The sequence below is a fragment of the Lipotes vexillifer genome, unplaced genomic scaffold (genome assembly GCF_000442215.2).
Source record: "Lipotes vexillifer unplaced genomic scaffold, Lipotes_vexillifer_v1.1 scaffold629, whole genome shotgun sequence".
Taxonomy (NCBI): domain Eukaryota; kingdom Metazoa; phylum Chordata; class Mammalia; order Artiodactyla; family Lipotidae; genus Lipotes; species Lipotes vexillifer.
Window position 1 is genome coordinate 2809692 of NW_006774188.1, and position 14153 is coordinate 2823844.

General features: G+C 43.7%; 1 pseudogene; it reads left to right on the top strand.

The window, feature by feature from the left end:
* Positions 1–3812: 3812 nt before the first annotated feature.
* LOC103075404 (retinal rod rhodopsin-sensitive cGMP 3',5'-cyclic phosphodiesterase subunit delta pseudogene) lies at positions 3813–4265 on the top strand (annotated as a pseudogene).
* The last annotated feature ends 9888 nt before the right edge of the window (positions 4266–14153 follow it).

A 14153-nucleotide genomic window follows, 5' to 3' on the forward strand; every position in this document is an offset into this window, starting at 1 on the left:
CCACTGGCATTTTTCACAGAACTAGAACAAAAAAATTCTCAATTTGTATGGAAACAAAAAAGACCCCGAATAGCCAAAGCAATCTTGAGAACAAAAAATGGAGCCGGAGGAATCAGGCTCCCTGACTTCAGACTATACTACAAAGCTACAGCAATCAAGACAGTATGGTACCGGCACAAAACCAGAAAGATAGATCAATGGAACAGGATAGAAAGCCCAGAGATAAACCCACGCATATATGGTCACCTTATCTTTGATAAAGGAGGCAGGAATGTACAGTGGAGAAAGGACAGCCTCTTCAATAAGTGGTGCTGGGAAAACTGGACAGCTACATGTAAAAGTATGAGATTAGATCACTCCCTAACACCATACACAAAAATAAGCTCAAAATGGATTAAAGACCTAAATGTAAGGCCAGAAACTATCAAACTCTTAGAGGAAAACATAGGCAGAACACTCTATGACATAAATCACAGCAAGATCCTTTTTGACCCACCTCCTAGAGAAATGGAAATAAAAACAAAAATAAACAAATGGGACCTAATGAAACTTCAAAGCTTTTGCACAGCAAAGGAAACCATAATCAAGATGGAAAGACAAGCCTCAGAATGGGAGAAAATATTTGCAAGTGAAACAACTGACAAAGGATTAATCTCCAAAATTTACAAGCAGCTCATGCAGCTCAATATCAAAAAAACAAACAACCCAATCCACAAATGGGCAGAAGACCTAAATAGACATTTCTCCAAAGAAGATATACAGACTGCCAACAAACACATGAAAGAATGCTCAACATCATTAATCATTAGAGAAATGCAAATCAAAACTACAATGAGATATCATCTCACACCAGTCAGAATGGCCATCATCCAAAAATCTAGAAACAATAAATGCTGGAGAGGCTGTGGAGCAAAGGTAACACTCTTGCACTGCTGGTGGGAATGTGAATTGGTTCAGCCACTATGGAGAACAGTATGGAGGTTCCTTAAAAAACTACAAATAGAACTACCATACGACCCAGCAATCCCACTACTGGGCATATACCCTGAGAAAACCATAATTCAAAAAGAGTCATGTACCAAAATGTTCATTGCAGCTCTATTTACAATAGCCCAGAGATGGATACAACCTAAGTGTCCATCATCGGATGAATGGATAAAGAAGATGTGACACATATATACAATGGAATATTACTCAGCCATAAAAAGAAACGAAGTTGAGCTATTTGTAATGAGGTGGATAGACCTAGAGTCTGTCATACAGAGTGAAGTAAGTCAGAAAGAGAAAGACAGATACCATATCCTAACACATATATATGGAATTTAAGAAAAAAAATGTCATGAAGAACCTAAGGGTAAGACAGGAATAAAGACACAGACCTACTAGAGAACAGACTTGAGGATATGGGGAGGGGGAAGGGTAAGCTGTGACAAAGCGAGAGAGAGGCATGGACATATATACACTACCAGACATAAGGTAGATAGCTAGTGGGAAGCAGCCGCATAGCACAGGGAGATCAGCTTGGTGCTTTGTGACCGCCTGGAGGGGTGGGATAGGGAGGGTGGGAGGGAGGGAGACACAAGAGGGAAAAGATATGGGAACATATGTATATGTATAACTGATTCACTTTTTGATACAGCAGAAACTAACACACCATTGTAAAGCAATTATACTCCAATCAAGACGTAAAAAAAAAAAATTCTTTCAGGGTGACTGAAAGAATTCTTTCAGGGTCCAGTTGTTAAGACTTAGTGCTTCCACTGCAGGGGGCATGGGTTTGATCCCTGGTGTGGGAACTAAGATCCCATATGCTGCGTGGTGCAGCAAAAAGAAAAAAAAGTCTAATCTGATTAGGACTTAAAAATTCTTTTGAGAAGCAGAATATGATAAATAAAAGAAATAATAAATACATTCATAAAAAATACTATCCTTAATTCTATATAGGCTGTCTTTGACTTAAAGTGATTCCACTTACAGTTTCCCACCATGGTCCCTACATACCTCCAGAACTTGCAGCAGGCAAAGACCAGTTGATTTCCTGAGCTGCTTGTGGTCTCAACCTTAGAAATTGTCTTCCTTGTGAGCGTAGCTCCTCTCAGGTGCCCCCTCTAGCTTCTGGATAGTTAAGCTATACAGCCATTGACCCCAAATTGAATCAAGGAATTTAATTTTAGCACAGAAGACATGATGCAATTGGTGACAAGCAAATAATATGGAAGTAATAAATTCAAGTTGGCAAGAGAAGGATCCCTCAAGTAAAGTGCATTAGAAGCTTAGCTCTTGGTGAGATCTTCCTGCTGGGTGTGGCAGCCACACCCCACACTTTTTGAATGACAACTTCAGTGTTGACCTGTATTTAATTTATAATCTCCCACAAGATTTTGTTTTCCTACCTGTTTTCTACTTGGGTCAAAACTGTTAGTTACCATTATGTATTTAGGAAGCTTATTCTTCCTCCTTTGCTGACTCAGTATGTATGAATCCCTCTTTGATTTAATCTACTTTCTAATAATTTTGCATTTTTTCAAAGTTGAGCGATAATTGATAAATACCAAGATTGATTAGGCAACCATAGGAAACTCAAATAATTAAAGCACGGGTAGTAAAGAACACAAAGTTATGGGATTAATCTTGTCATAAGACGGTTAGCCTTGGATTGGGCCAGTCTGATGGCTTGAGAAATCTTCCCGTTGTGCGTGGGATGGACTGGTAAGGGAGGGAGCATGGGTCAGGCAAATCCGCCTCCAACACGTGATGACTGAGATGATGGAGAAAAACAGATCAGCTGTGCCCAATTTGTGTAACAAGGGCTGTTTTTTTACCTTCATGGCACATATTTATTTCATTATCTGAGTTGTTGATGAAAATATTCAGGCATTGTTTTTTATTTTTTTTGCGGTACGCGGGCCTCCCACTGCTGTGGCCTCTCCCGTTGCGGAGCACAGGATCCGGATGCGCAGGCTCAGCGGCCATGGCTCACGGGCCCAGCTGCTCCGCGGCACGTGGGATCCTCCCGGACCAGGGCATGAACCTGCGTCCCCTGCATTGGCAGGCGGACTCTCAACCACTGCGCCACCAGGGAAGCTCTCAGGCATTGTTTTCCTTTAGTTCACTGCTGTTTTGTCCTTCCCCTGGCCCTCTTCTCTACCAAGACTTGCTCATAGGAAAGGAATTAATATTTGCTGCTTATATTTAACTATATTTCCTCCAAAATGAAATAACTTTCTTGCTTATTATGAAAATGTCCTATACGTATAAATACCCAAACATCATAGAAAATTAGAGAAGGAAGTAAGAATTACTCTTAATCCCACCATCTAGAAATAACTTGAGATTTTTAGGAGTATCCTTCCTTATATAAAATACTTTATTCCTTAGTCAAATGGAAATTATTTGATGGCTACTTTAAAAAAAAACAGTATGTCATGACGTCTTTATCAATAAATATAAAACCATATCATCACTTAACTGGCTACATAGAATTTATACGTGTGTGGATACCCACTATACTTGATTTCATCAGTTCCATTGTGATGAATGTTGAACTAATTTCCAATTTTTCCTTTTAAAGAACATTATTGTAACGAACATCTAGTATGTTCTTACTGTAAGTGTAAAATAATAGAAAGCTAGGAAGGAGAAGGGATCAGGAGTCGGAGCTGAGGGGAAAGAGGCCGGTCCGGGTCTGGGCGCTGCCGCTGCTCGCCTGAGGTCTGCAGGCCGGGCTGCAGCTCAGTCCTCAGCTCCCGGGCACAGTCTACGAGGCTCCGCCGGGCCGGCGTGGGAGAGCCTCAGGCGGCGGCCGCCACGTCATGTCAACCAAGGGCGAGCGGGCCAGGGAGATCCTGAGGGGCTTCAAACTAAATTGGATGAACCTTCAGGATGCCGAGACAGGGAAGATACTCTGGCAAGGAACAGAAGACCTGTCAGTCCCTGAAGTGGAGCATGAAGCCCGTGTTCCCAAGAAAATCCTCAAGTGCAAGGCAGTGTCTCGAGAACTGAACTTCTCTTCAGCAGAGCAAATGGAAAAATTCCGCCTGGAACAAAAAGTTTACTTCAAAGGGCAATGCCTAGAAGAATGGTTCTTCGAGTTTGGCTCTGTGATCCCTAACTCCACAAACACCTGGCAGTCCCTGATAGAGGCAGCGCCCGAGTCCCAGATGATGCCAGCCAGCGTGCTAACTGGAAATGTTATCATAGAAACAAAGTTTTTTGACGACGATCTTCTTGTAAGCACATCCAGAGTGAGACTTTTCTACGTTTGAGAGAAGAATATGTGTGCATTTCAAGAATTCATTTTTTTAGGGGGAAGGAGGAAACTGTTTACTTTTTTCCTCTATACATTTGATTTTTGACACTTCCACCCCTAATTCCCTCTACGGCAAAACCCACCTGCGGCCACCAGGGGACCAGCTCTGTGTAGGTACCAGATGGCTTTTTTCTCTCAAGCCACCATCTTCAATTGACCAGATTAAACTCCCAATCCCAGACCAGGGCAGAGGGCATGCCTCAACTCCTTCTTGGAGTAGACATGGGGACAAACACATACCACAAACTGTTCCCGTCACCCTCCCCTGCCTCCTTCTTGGGCCCTGCAGGCAACACATCTTCCTTTGGCCCGTGGTTTTGGGAAAATTCAAGTTCCTGACCCACGTTTAGTTTTTTCCTACCATTTCTATTTCATACATTCTCATACATTTAACTTGTAAAATAGACTGTGATATTATTGTTACATAGTGAATTAAAACATATGAATTAAAATAATAAAAAAAATAATAGAAAGCTAGAGCTGAAAGAGTCCTTAGAGACTAGCTAGTTCAATGCCATCATTTTGTGGAAGAAAAACAAAGGCATAGAGAGGATAAAGGGGAGTAGAAGCCAGGTCTTCTGACTTTACATCTATTAATCTTTTCAGTCTACCCTACTACTATCTTTCTAAAAAATTGCTTGGCTATTAAAATGCCACTAAGTGGCACTGACTTTTTTTTACTCCAGTAGCCAAAAGCCTATGCCTTAAAACTTAACTCTTCCCAGGGTTATTTGCATTTTAATATTGGTTGTTAGTTATGCAATAAGTTAAAAGATTTATATATATATATATATATATATATATATATATATATATATATATATAATATATATAATATTACTGTAACAGAATACTGATGCTCACTCACAGCTTTGAAACACTTCCAAAAGAAGGGTCTAAAGCTTTGGCTTATTTCAGTTTCTGCTATGGAAGGTCCAGAGCTAGATGCTTAATTAAGTGTATTTTGATGATTAAAATGATGATGGAATAGAACTAGCAGCACTGAGTTCTTACTTGTACACACTCAGCATAATTGGGGGCTAAATTCTTGATCTAATTATTGACTTAAAAAATTAGTGTATAATGTAGATCATCTACATTAAATATCATGGGATCTGTTAATTTATAAACCCATGAGAGGGACTTCCCTGGTGGCACAGTGGTTAAGAATCCGCCTGCCAATGCAGAGGACACGGGTTCGAGCCCTGGTCTGGGAAGATCCCACATGCCACGTAGCAGCTAAACCCTCCTGCCACAACAAATAAGCCTGCGCTCTAGAGCCCGCTAGCCACAACTACTGAGCCTGCGCACCACAACTACTGAAGCCCGTGCCCCTAGAGCCCGTGTACCACAACAAAGACAAGCCACTGCAATGAGAAGCCCGCGCACCACAATGAAGAGTAGCCCCTGTTGCCGCAGCTAGAGAAAGCCCGCACGCAGCAACAAAGACCCAACGCAGCCAAAAATAATTTATATAAAAAAATAAAACCCCACAAGATACTGCTTCCTAGATAAATAACTCTTTCATAAGGAAGGGATTTGGAGTTCTATGTGATTTTTGGACAATTACTTGAACTCTGAGTTTCTTGGTTTCTTTATCTGGCAATGAGGATAATGATAGCAATTTACTTCATGAAATTGAATAAAAATGATTATATGGCATTTGGCAAAAAGAAAATGATAAATCTTTTAAAAATAAAATTTGCCATATACGAAGGAAAATGAAGAATGGTGTTTTTGATAAGAACCAGTTACTCTACAGAATAAATCATGTTTGAATCTCTTGTAGTCTTTAAAGCATTCAAGAAATATTCAACAAAAGTTGAGCAGCTGCAGAAATATCCCACAGAATAGAAAATGAGATGAATTTGCAGAGGTAATGGAATCTTTCATTGCAGTATCTTTCCAAATTTTATTGAAAATTTCCCAAAGGTTTTGGTTAATACTATGAAAAAAAAATTGTAAGTTTGGAAACTGCTAACAAATTAAAGCAATTAACAAGATCATTTATGCTGGCAATAATTATCACATAAACACAAAATTGTTTAATTGGTTGAATTGTTAGCACTCTAGCTGTCGTTCCTTGTTAACAAACTTGAGTTTTAAATTATATTTTCTCTCCTTGATTTGAGTTCCTGGCTTGATAAATATTTATAAAAGAAGAGAACAAAGGTTTCAGGTTTAGGCACTTTTGATTATTCACATACAGACTATCCACTCTGTGGAGTACTCAAGACAGAGTGTTAATGTCAACACCAACTCACTGCTTATAATACTTTTTGACCCACCTTCCTACGTTCTTAATCCTACGTGCTCAAGGCTTTGGCATACTGGAGCGTGGGGTTTGGAGTGGGGCCACTACCCCAGGATGAAGTCTGAAAACGGCACTGAGAGGGTGGAGCAAACAGAGACAAAGTCCACAGAGCTGAACCATCACTATTGTATTTGCTGTACCTCATTATGAATGAAACATTGGAAGACGGCAGGTGAACTTGATAGTGGGTGTGAACATAAAACCTACTTAATTGACTTCATTTCTCATCCACAGACAGTAAGTTAGGTATGAATGTGCCAAGGTGGCCGAGGAGCTGGTGAAATTCAGACACAAATATTGCCAATTATGTCTCTGGGAATGTGAATTTATTTAAATAAATTTACTCAAACATAAATAGGAAAGTGATTCTCCTGAAAAAAAATCACAAATATATATTTTTAAGCCAACTAGAAATGACTTTCAATTACCTACTTCTTTGGTTGGCCTCCAGAACTGCAACTCTCTTTTAGTTTGCATAATTTATTTGTTCATTAATTCACTTATTAACTCACTTACTCGTCAGGCCTTTATTAAGTACATCTTGTGTGTCACGGGCTGTGCTAAGTGCTGGGAAACTTAAAACTGTATCCCAAAAGCAACAGGGAGCCATTGGATGATTTAAAGTTGTGGAGTGACATGATCAGATTTCTTTTTTAGAAAGTGTACTTTGGCTACTATGAGGGGGACGAATTGTAGGAGAGTGAAACTGGAGAATGGGACAGCAGTTAGGAGATTTATAAGAAGCAATTCATATGAGAAAAGATGAGGCTTGGGTTATGGACCGAATTGTGGCCTGCCCTCCAAATTCATATGTTAAAATGCTAGCCCCAAGTACCTTGGAAAGTGACCAGATTTGGAGAGAGAGCCTTTAAAGAGGTAATTAAGGTAAAATGAAATTATGTGGCTGGCCCTAATCCAATATGACTAGTGTCCTCACGCGAGGAGATTAGGACACAGACACACAAAGGAAAGACCATGTGAAGACAGAGGGAAAACATGGCCACCTACAAGCCAAAGAGAGGGGCCTCAGAAGAAACAACCCTGCCAGTAACTTGATCTTGGACTTCTAGCCTCCAGAATTGTGAGAAAACTAATTTTGTTGTTTAAGCCACCCAGTCTGTGGTATTTGTCATGGAAGCCCACGCAAACTAATACAGCCTGAACAAGGCAACTGCAGCAGAACATAAGCACCTTCAGACACCAGTTTATCATCACACCCCAGTTTAAGCCTGCTATTACATCTGCATGAGCTCACATCTCTTAGGTAATGGAAAATCTAATCCTGGAAAGGAAGGAAAGCTCAGGCACAGCTATAGAAGGAAAGATGCCCATTTATTCCAAAGACTGGTTAGTGCTTCCATGCACTGATGGATGACAGGATGTAAGTCTTGCTCTTCTGCTCCTTTCCATTATCGGTGGATGGAAATTTGAAATTGGTGTCACTTGCTCCCTTATAGGGAGGTCAGTTTGGTATTTACACACTCACTGCCAGTTTTCAGATTCCTTGCAAGGACCATTTTGTTTGAGGCATTGAAGGTGAAGTTTATTCCTTTGTCCTCAATGCCTCTATATTGTAAATGGCGGGCTTTTCAAATGGGTCCTCCTGCTGCTTTGTCTTTGGAAAGACTTTGTTGTGGAGACTGTGGTTCCCCTAGATGTTCCCAGAAATGGAACAGAAATTTCAGTTTAGTTTTATGAAATGCATCTCTTGGTGACAAGGTAAAGATGAAGGGAACTAATGTTTTTTGAGCTCTAGGCACTATTTCAAAGTTTTCTGTTCATAACCATGAGCTCTCGATTTTTCCATTGTTAGCAGAGATTTGAATGAGGGGAACATTGGGTAGGGTTGGGTTTATTTAGTTTGGTATCTCTGGTTTTAAGTAGCTTTCTGATACATGTTCATTTCTAAGTCACAGTAGTCTTAAAATTTCAAACAAATAACTGGTTCTGTGATTCAGTAAAAATAGTTTGTAGGATTAATTTAATTCAAGGCACAGGAAGCTAGTCTAGTCTCTATTTTTGGTTTATGATTTAATTTTTTCAAGTTCTTGGGTCTTAGAAGCAAATCATAAACTTTAAACTGTACATAAAACTGTAAACTGTATTTTAAAATCTTTATCCTGCTTTAAACTGCTTTTATTGAATCTGAAAATTCATATTTTTCAACTCTGAGAAATGTTATTCTACTTTCTCCTTATTATCATCTCATATGCTCTCTCTTTTCTCTCCTTTTGTAATTTCTATTGGAACAGATATTGGAACTTGAGGATCTCACCTCCATGACTTTCAACCATTCTCACAAACTTTCCATCTCCTTGTTTTTTGCTCTGTGTTTGGGGAGAATTTGTTTCCACTAATCTGCTCTTAACTTGATCAGTTCTGCTGATCAGCTAATGAATTTTAAACTTCAGAAACTATTTTTTAAATCTCTACGTTTTCTCACTGATTATTTTTCTTGGATACAATATCCTTTCAAATCTTGCTGAATAAAATTTAAATTCATTTAAATTTTATCTTCTGTTTTCTTTATTAACTTAGTTTCCTCTGATATTACTTCTTTGTTAGTTGTGTTTGGTGCTTTTCTTTCATGGTATTGGTTCCCCTCCGCTGACAAAATCTTTGGTGATTTTGATTGTCCAATCATCTTTTATTTGAGGATCGGCTTGCCTGTCTGTTCTGTTAATCATAGCCTGTCTTCAGGAACTGTGAAGGAAGGGCACCACATGCTATCCAGAGAGAGTAAAAGTTCCCTATTACTTCTAGCCGTCAGTGTATACTTGGGCTCTGCCCCTCTGGTCGCAGGATCCCCACTAACTTTATCCCACAGGCAAACATTTGGTACTTGAGGCCAGCAGGGGAGGGGACTCCTCAATGAATTATTCTATCCTAGGTTCCCCCCACCCCCACCTCCTCTTGTATCCTTTGACTCTTGCTTGGAATTTCCCTAAACTATTCCTTCTCCTGAACCTGATTTGATTTCCTCTAACTTTGTTTTTCTCTAGATCAGGTCCTGCCTCTCTCTTCTATATTTCAGGATTTCCTAAAAATTCCTGGAAAATTGATCACATTTTTTTCTTATTCCCCTGTGCTGTTAGATTTCTATTCTCTTTAAGACATATCTTTTTATGAGATTTAGGATGGAAGAGAAGGTAAATGCATGGGCTCAACCCACCATCTTGATCCAATCTCTACTTATTATTTTCTTTACTATCTCTAATTAATTATCAGATAATACAAGCTCAATGTGAAAAATTCAGAGAATATAGAAAGAGAAAATGAAAGTTCCTTCTTGTGTCAGATTCCTCTAATGTCCTGACTTATAACCACTTCTCACCTATTGATTTTAGCTGGAGCTGGGTTGACAGTTCTGTGAGGGCTTCCTCTCACTTCCTGGTTAAGTAGAAGCCCCTGTTCCTGGTTGACAGCATCTAGTTTCAAATGCACACCTTCTCTCTGGCCCTAGAACTGCAGATTGCCAGTTAGGAGCTTGCTTGGTAGCTTCGAAGTGTGGGCTGTCAACATGGAATAGGAGGTTAGGGGGGCAGTCCCTTGACCACCCGGGATGAGGACCAATCTCCCACCTTTCTGATAGACAATTCAGGGAGGCTTTATGAACTCTTCTCAGGAAGTCCCTGCAGAATTAATCCCTGCTGCCCACAGCAATGACTTCAAATATGAACCCTTATATGAGCTTTTCCTTCTTACCTATTTCACTCTCCCCAGTTTCTCATTCCCACTCCCTGGGATCTGCCATTTTCCTCCCTCCTTATTTGACAATACCCTTTTCCTCAGTACTTCTAAACTTCCTCTCTCCCTCAGTCCTAATTTATCATTTCACTGTAACTCCATTAGCTGGAAAGCATGTGGGGATGCTGTCAGGATAACAGGCTCTGTAGCAAATGAGGTTGTATTGAATTATTTAGATTTCAGCTAAAGTGGAAATAACTAAAGCAGCTGAACAGGTTTGTAAAATCCTGGGGTAATCTGTCCACTGATTTGGTGCTTTTACCATATTAATTTTTTCTCGTGGTTGAAAATTATAAATTTTAAGCCTACAAAGAAATATATGTGTACAACTTTTCAGTTCAGAGCCACAAACCTAAAGCTAAGGAATTGTCTGTTTCATGTAGTATAAAATTATGTAGCTGCAGAGCTGCAATTCTAGGGAATCATGAATTTATTTAATACGTTTATCCACACAAGGCTTTTTAAAAACACAAATATATAATTTCTCTCCATTTTTTTATTTCAAAAATAGAACAAAGATTTCTACTTGAGATATATGATAGTCTCAGCCTTTGAAGTTGGCCTCTTTTTCTTGAGTTTTCCCTGCCAGAATTTGGTTCTTAATTTTTAAATGAAAAAGACCTTGTTGTTTCTAACTCAGTAAAACAAATGGATTCTTAAATGCTATCGGAAAGGGGGAAGGGTGGATCGCTGCTAATCTAATGGGGGACCACAAATATTCTTCTATTATCTTCCCTCTATTACTAGTGTGTCTGGGGAAATTGAGCTTAATAAGGGCCCAGACAACAAGGTGGTAGTGTGGAGAGTTCTGTGGCTTTGTAACATCTGTGGAGTTTGCGCCACTTAGCACATCTCAATGTCTAAATGCCCACTCTCAAAAGAAGTGTGACTGCAGCAGGAAGTGAAGTATCTTTGCATATGTTCAATATATAAACTAAGGACGCACATCTGGCACTTAAACACCCTTTTCCTGGTGAATCCTGGAAAACAGCATAATTATACTCCCAAGCAAGTAACTCAGGTGTAAGACTGTTTCGTTGTTAAGAACACTAGGCATCACCAAAGTTAAAACTCTTTTCTCATCTTTGCGCTTTAAATCTCCACTGTCATCTCCAAAACACCTGAGATTACCTGGACTGATGTCTGGTGAGAAATTGTCTCAGCACGGCTGATGGAGAAAAGAGATGAAAGCTGCAGCAAGGTGTACCACCAAGCCTTACTGAACAATGACTTGGTATAGTAAGAAAGTCAAGAAAGTGGACAGCCTTGCAAGCTGCCACTTCTGTGTCTCTCTCCCGAGGTGACTCGGAGATGCTTTGTCTTTCCTCTCTGGCACCATCGGTTCTAGTGTTTTCTCTGGCCTACAGCATCCCACCCCACCCAGCGTGCGGAAGCGTCCGCTCGCCCGGAAACCGGGTCTGGCCAGGAGCTGTCGGTGGGCTGGGGTGGCAGCTTGCCTGTTGATTACAGTCCCTGTAACGTTCGAGCCATGGGACTGCGGCCAGCATTGCCCAGTCCGCCTGGACCACACCAGGTTTGCAAAGAGAAACGGAGACACCGAGCCATCAGGCTGGGGGCGCGGATCTCGGGCCCAGTGCCCACCCGAGCCCTCCCAGCGTCTGTTCTTACTACCATCCAGGAGAAGCCCGCCCCGGAGGACGCTTTCTAACACACCAGCCCCCGGGAACAATCTGTCCCTCCCAAATCCGCCGCAGCGGGGGCGCACTGCCGGGGCGCCAGCTTTGCCTACCCTACGGCCTAAGCGTGTCTTTTAATATATTTAAAAAACCTGACTGTATACAGTGGGGACGCAGGGCGGGAAAGACTGGAGGGCTCATTTTCGTGGCCAGACTCGCCGCTCTGGGCGAACGAATTAGGCCGGAGCTGCAGAGCCAAATCCTTTCCCCGCTGCAGGGGGCTCGGGGTAGCGCGCGGTGAGGGGCGGTGAGCAGCTATGGGGGCGCTGCGGCCGGCTCTGGCCTCTGGCGGCTCGGGCTCATGCAGTCCGGAGGGGGGCGGAGGCCGGCCCGGGGAGCCGGGCGGAGGCCGGGCAGGTGGCCCCGGGCTTGGAGGCTGATTGGCAGGTGCGGGAGTGGGTGGGGAAGGCGGGGGCTGGGCCTGGCTCTGCGGGAGGCTGCGGCCCCGCCTCCCCGCCCCCGCCGCGGGACTATCTGGTCCCGGCAGCAGCGATGTCCCCCGGCAGGAATGTCCCTCCTCAGATAATGTTATTTATATCTCTGGGCGGGTCCGTGGCTCGGCAGCACCAGGCGCCCGGCGGCCGCTGTGCCAGGAGCCCTGCGCTGCCCTCCTCCCCCTGCGCCGCCGCCGCTGCCACCCCCGGGCTCGGGGTGGCCGCCGCTACAGCCCCAGCGCAGGTGAGTCCCGGGAGGGCCCGGCGGCCAGAGGGAGCTGGGTGCGGGTGCGGATGCGCGAGGCTGGGGCGCGCGGCGCGAGCGCAGCGGAGGCGCTGGGCCCAGGGGGCGCGTGACGCACGGGGCCCAGGGGACCGGGTGGGGACCCAGCCCTGGGTGCCGGGCGTAGAGCCCGTGGGAGGCCCTGGCGGCTGCGGCAGCTATCGCCCCGGGGCGCGGGAATCCTCGTGGGCTTTCGGCGGCGCTTGGCAAGCTGGGTGCTTGCTTTGGAGAGCCGTATCCTGGTGCGTCGCCCGGGGGCGCTGGGAGGGCGGTGAGGGGGGTGCGTGTTCTGGTCCCGGGCTGCCTCCTCCAGGACCCCGGCGTGGGGACGAAGGGGGTTCTGCCTCAAGCCTGTCGGACCTCCGCGCTGCCCTCTCTGCCGGGTTCCTCAGCCCTGGGGCCGCTCAAATTCTCTTCTGGGGAACTTGTCTGCGCGCTCCCCGGCAGCCCAGCGCCCAGGCAGGGAGGGCAGGGCGGCGGAGGGGCCGGGACCCCGAGCGTTGGGAACGACGCGGAGAGTGGCCGGGTGCAGCCCCAAGAAGGAGAGATCAGCGTGCCCCACGCCATCCTCCAAGGACCCCCACCCTTCCTCTCCCAAAGAGTTCCGCTTCTCCAAGCTGCTACGGTCCACTCTACTCTCCCTTGCCTCATGGATTCCTCTTTCTCCAACAACTTGGCCCTGAGAAATAGCAGAAAGTGGGAGAAATAACAGGAGCTTTAAAACAATCCCCACCTCCCACCAATTCGCCCAGACGTCCAAAGGTGGGAAAGTAGCGGCAGGCTTGAGTACCGTTTCCGTGACAACAAGCCCCAGGTAGGGTCTTGATTTACAGCCTATTAATAGCCAAACCACTATTTTCAGTGAGGAATTAGAGGCACCAGGAGTAAGTGTAACACGCTTAAATCACTGAAGGAAAATGAAAAGAAACCACAGTTTTGTATGCATCAGACGGTGGAGGGGGGGTGGGTGGGGGGTGGATATATAGTGACAGTGTTTTTGCACCCAGAACTCCTGTGAGGAGAGGCTAGGCTGTCACTTCCAGGTAGCAGGCAGCCTTGCAAAGTCCACAGCCTTGAGTTAGTCACGATCTATACTTGAATTCCTAAGGAAAGTGATTCAGGCGGCTCTTGAATGAGAGGAGTGTGCAAATCAAAAAATTTAGGCACCTCTGTACTATCCACTAACCGATTCTTAATTTCAAAGATGGTACCAAATTTTATTCTAGAGTTCCTTCTTTGACCACCCTCTGATCCTATGACCTAGGGCAGGTCATTTCCTATTTCAGTATCAGACTTTAACTCTTTTGCTAGGAGCCGTGGGTTCCAGAATGTCTTGGGAAACTCTTTTTTTTTTTTTTTTTTTTTTTTT